General features: G+C 40.6%; 1 long non-coding RNA gene across 1 annotated transcript in view; it reads right to left on the reverse strand.

The window, feature by feature from the left end:
* Positions 1 to 2264: 2264 nt before the first annotated feature.
* The window catches only part of LOC117947712, a 22383-nt gene continuing 18898 nt past the window's right edge, over positions 2265 to 5749 (reverse strand). Inside the window, exon 3 of the long non-coding RNA XR_004657302.1 lies at positions 2265 to 2279. This is a non-coding gene — a long non-coding RNA (uncharacterized LOC117947712). The remainder of the gene's footprint in view (positions 2280 to 5749) is intronic.

Consider the following 5749-nt stretch of genomic DNA (forward strand, 5'->3'; position numbering starts at 1 on the left):
CAGTCAGTTGCATGGAAGTGGGTGGACTTAGCCTCTCCATTACTGAACGTCGGGGTATCAGGACTTCCCCAGCCCTCTCTTGTTGCTGGATGTCCTCCAATTCGGGCACAAGATCCTCTTCTACTTGTTCGATCTGTCCCTCGTCCCCCGCTTCACTTCCACTGCCACTTGTAGCCATCACACGCCGTAGCAAACTCTCCTAGCATGTTGCTGTTCATCACCTTTACGCGACCGGAGACTTTTCTTTCTTTCCCGTCTTTCACCCGCGACCAATCTTCCTTCCGTAGCTGCTCGCGGCCACTTCTGACACCATGAGTTGCTTTGCTTAGACTTTATAATAAGCAGACGAGGCGTATTTGCTGGTTGAACATACTTTACTCAACGGCTTTCATCGAACAACCTGCTGTGCTACCCGCATGGCTACTACCGTGTTTCCACCCCCTGCCTCCGGCCTCTACTACCGTGGCATGCTGGGTAATGGAGTTCTTAACCTAATGTATCCATAACATCACAGTAACGTTGTCTTTAACTACTGGCTTATTGTCACAGCAAATATGGATATTAAAATCGCCATAAAATTAAAATCCTCTCATAATGAAAAACAAATCTAGATAAAAAGTCAGCCCACTCAGAAATAAAGTTGTCATTATACTTAGGTGGATGATATATTAAAGCAATCAAAACCACAGAAGGTTTAATTATAGCAAAAAGCTGCGATTCAAAGCTAGAATAAGGATCACAGTAGACAATCTGTTTGCACTTAAAATTGTCCTTAAAAAGTGAAAGAAAACCCCCTACTCTTCCAGAAAGTCTCGAAGTGTTGAGAAAACTGGTGTTGAGAGGACAAAGATCAATCAATCCGCGCATCCACGTCTCAATTATAAACATAAAGTCTAGAGCGTGGGAATTAAAGAAGTCACAAAGAACAAATGTCTTATTAGACAATGACCGAACGTTTAGAAAAGCCTCCTGGACTTTTATTTCTCCGTCAACCGGCGACGAATTGCAGTCCAGTATATGCAGGTTATCCACACAAACCCCGCCTCCTCTGCACCGCCTCCTGTCAATCCAACAGGGCTGAAACAGCTGATCGGACTCCGGACTCCCCGGACAAACAGGTTGAATACACCGCCACCGAAGCACCAAATCCAGATGATTGTAGCCAGCCGGCATACCAAAAATCGGGTCCATACCAGTCGCTCTCAACAAAGCCCTCAACTTCACACCCTTGCCAGAACGTGTACCGCGAGCACGCTGACGTCTCCTGCGAGGCCTCGCCTAAAGCAGGAAAGTTGACTCCCCGCGGCGAAGCTCCTCCGTCACCGCAGCCAGAAAGAGTGGAGAATCAGCACCATGTCCACCCTCAACGCTGGAATACCTCCCAAAAGAAGCCCAGATATCGAACAGTGCCTGGCGCTTATAAACCAGTGATGATTTAGCGCCACCAACAAGTAGGGACGCCACCAGAAGCAAAACAAACGGCACGACGATGGGGCAATAACACGAGCAGAGAAACGGCATGCCATTAAAGTCGGCGCCATCTTCCCATATCACGTATGATTATAATCAATCAAGTTTGATTAATAATTCCCTGCATCATGCATAAAAAATGTATGACTGAAAATGATTACATGTACATTATTGGGACCACTAATGATAATAATAATAATAATAATACTAATAATAATAATAATAATATTAGAAAGCTACAGCAAAATATAAAGAGAAAGCAGGATATAACAATATACATAGCAAGAACTTAGAAATCAAATAAAATGTAGTTTGTCAAAATCAGATTAAAAGGGATACTTACAAATGTAGTGGTGAAAGAAACGTATTGTGTCTGATGGATGGCTGATGGATGTCTGGTGGATGTGTGGCAGAGCAGTTTATGGGTAGACAGCTGACAGAAACAGGGTGTGGATAATTACTCCAAGTTTGTTCAGTTCTTGGCCAGTTGCTAAAAGAATTCCTTCAATCAACAAATATTTCTTAAACACTATCATATCTAAGGTGGGGATAATTACAGTGAGCTGTCAGCATGTGGCAATTATCTAGGGAGGGATACTAACTGCATTGTTGCATGTAATTGTTTTAATTAATGTCATGATTATACTCTTATTGTAACTTTCTACAAAGGATCAGAGTCACCTCATGCCATGTCCTTGTTACTTTGATTTCAAATTGTATTTGCAAAAATAGCATGATAGCACCATGTTTAAATTTCTGTCTGTTGAAGGTTTTATTTCGGGGGACTGAGAACCCTGCAGTCATCATTACTAATGTGCACTAGAGACTGAGTCAGACCACTCAACAACTTGAAATTGATAAATTAAGCAAAGCATCTAGCTAATGTATGTTGCTTAAGAACATAAAAACAGCCGCACACAACACAGCGCCCTAACTTTGTTTTTATACCTGCAACAGCATGACTGGAGGAATTATGTTTTGGGGTTTTCTGCACATCCGTCCGTCCATCTGTCCATCCTTGAATGATTGACTTCAAATTTGGCACAAACGTCCACTTAAACTCATGGATTAGGTGGATATATTTTAGTGGTCATAGGTCAATGCCACTGTAACTTCACAAAACATGTTTTTGACGATGACTCAGGTGTTTCTACGTTAATTATGACATAATTTCGAATAAAGGGTCTTAGAGGAAAATCTGGTGATGACACTTTATATCCAGAAGATTAAAGGTCAACCTCACTGTGACAAATTCATTTTCTACAAAAATGTGTTTCTGCTCTATATCCAGCATCATACCTCAGAAACAGAAGGGGAAATTATAATCATATGTCATATTTGGTCAGACACTGAATTGGTGACACTAATCTTAAAACTGTGATGATTGTATCTTGAGCTTCAAGTTATTGCCGTTGAAACATATGACAGAGCTTACCTCTGTATTACTCTGTAACATAAAGTAAGTGAAGACAGCATGTTTCTTACTGGGAATTATTCATTGGAATCATACATGTCAATATAGTGATAGCTCGCCTTTTTCTAATAAATGCACTTAAAGCGCCCATATTCTGCTCATTTTCAGGTTCATAATTGTATTATGAGGTTGTACCAGAAGAGGTTTATGTGGTTTCATTTTCAAAAAACACTATAATTTCGATGACGCAAAATAACACCCCAAATCCCAGAAAAAGGGATTTCACACACACACACGCACGCGCAAGCAAGCAAGCATGTCAATGTAGTGATAACCTACGTTTTGCCAAAATATACACATTATGCCTTTAGTCATGGCGGGTGTATTGCTTAGGAGCCAAGGAAGGGATGAGTTAGAAAATAGTATTAAGTGAATACATTGAGTATGTGTTGCTACTCCATGGATAAAAGTATCAAAGAGTTGCACTAGGTTTTAACTGTCTAACCACATTTATGTGCAGAACTTAGTGTTGCGATCTAATCATTGTTTACCTGACCTTACTGGGTTGTGCCTATTTATTTTTTAGTTTTTGCTTCCTTGTATCTCTCTCTCATCTTTTATTTCCCTAGCCACCCTCAAGTATTGGCACATATCAAAGGGCTTTGAATGTTTAGCAGGTGAAAAGCAGTTTAAACCATTCTCTGGAATGGTCATTTATTCTGATTAATGGGTGTGATGTAGGACATGTCTTTGCTGAGGTGTAATTAATGGCATTTGTTGTTCCCTGTCTTGTCAATTAAACTAATTAGTATTAATTAAATGGGCATGAAGGAAACCAGAACAACACACACACAAACACACAAACACACACACACACACACACACACACTGTTGTATCTGTCTTAAAGATGACACTCTGAAGTCTTTTATTCTTCTTGTTGTGTCAGACTTTGCAGTATCCAATAGATATCCGATATCCAATTTCTTTCTCTTCAGGATCACCTGATCCATCACTCAAAAAAATGAATCAGGGGGGTTGTGGACTTTAATTAGTTTTTTAATGTTCAGTTTAATTAAAATAAATGTATTTGTTAGGTTAAAATGTTGTTTTCGAGTAAAGTCTATGTAATTGTGATTATTGTTACCTATAAAAAAATATAAATATGTTGATGAATCCCAAAACATTGAATTAAAGTAAATTAGGAATGCAGTACTTGGTACATCCTGAAGATGGCAGTAAGACTAAAACTAAGATGCGTCAGACTGCGCATGCATAAAGAAATTTGAATTCCTGACCAGACTTTCCTCGGTTAATTTTGGCTGTATGACCCAGGTCGCTTTGCTGTTTATCCCGCTGGACGCCACTTATATCTCACGTGTTTAGTGTTTCTAAACTTAGCTACTCTTTAGCAATTAGTGCTGGTGTCTTACTGTAATTAGCTCAGGTTAGTGGTTAGCTCCGGTCAGCTCGAGTGGTGCAGAGGGAGAGAGTGAACAACCGGACAAGTAACGTTGGGGGGTGGGGGGAATGCACGTGCGTTTCCAGCAATGTTGCCGCGGTGCTTTCATCATTCACTAGTACAGTTAATGTGGCAGGACACAGCACCACAAGCAGTATGCTGTTACTAACGTTAGCCTCAAAGCCTGAAGAGATTGGTGTGGCTCTGACTTGCACGCTATGCATCAACATGTTCTGCATTTAGCTCATAAACTAGGAAGGAGCCCAGTTGTGGACCAGGTTAGCTGTAACAGGGAATGTTACTGATGTTTACTTTCAAAGCAGTTGGTTCAGGACACCTCTGCTTATTTGTGGTGAAATTGAATTTTTTTGTTACGGAGTGGTTAGACTAATTTTTACACTTTTACTCCTGTGTTTATCTGGCTGTACTTTTTTGCGTTATTGTATGGTGACTGATTCCTGTTAACCGTTTCAGAGCTGTTGAAATTACGACTGACACTAAGCCATCACTTTATTGCTGCCCTTCATATTAAAAGCTTCACATCGGCGAACCATTGGGATGCTTTATTTGTGAAGCAGGCACAGGAAAGGCTAACGCTACGTGTTTGCATGTAAATGTACTACCCGCTATTTTTGGCTATTGGGTTGGTTTAAGGACCGACAGTCAATGTAACGTTACATGCGCTGGTAAGTAGCGGCATGCTTGAGGTACCTTTACTTACACCCCAGATTCTACGTGTTATAATTATTAGACATGTCCTGTATTTGGCCTATATCATAGGTGTGTACTGTTGCTATACTTGAATTTACTGCTGTTGCCCTAAGGTAATTAACTCAGGTTAGCGGTTAGTCCTAGTCAGCTCGAGTGGCGCGGAGGGAGAGGTTGAAGAATCAGACTTCGATAAACGAAGTTAGGGGGCGCTTTCACTGCAGTGTGGCCGCAACGGTCTTGCACGGTTTACCAATAGTCCGGCATGTAACAAGTGACAACACCACAAGCGTGCTGCAACGTTGGCCTTGGAGCCTGAAGTGAATATTGTGTCTGTGTCATGCACGCTGCATGCTAGACTTTCTGCGTTTAGCTCATACAGATTAACACATTTGTGGACCTGAAGCACGGTTAGCTGCAACACTGCATGTTACTCATGTTTAATTTCAAAGCTGTTGGGCAGGACACATCTGCTTATTTGTGGTGAATTTGAAAGTTTACACACTTATATAGAGTATAAAATGAATAGGGCCCCAGCCAATTCAATACAGTTATTAAATTAAAATCTTTTTTAATTGAGTTGAGTTAAGGGAAGTCATGCTAAGAAATTACGTAAAAGCAAGCTTAAAGCCCATCTTGCAAGTTTAATTTTCCAACGAATTTGCACTTATTGATTGTTGGTAATAAACATTTAAAC

Source organism: Etheostoma cragini, chromosome 7 (assembly GCF_013103735.1).
Source record: "Etheostoma cragini isolate CJK2018 chromosome 7, CSU_Ecrag_1.0, whole genome shotgun sequence".
Lineage (NCBI taxonomy): Eukaryota > Metazoa > Chordata > Actinopteri > Perciformes > Percidae > Etheostoma > Etheostoma cragini.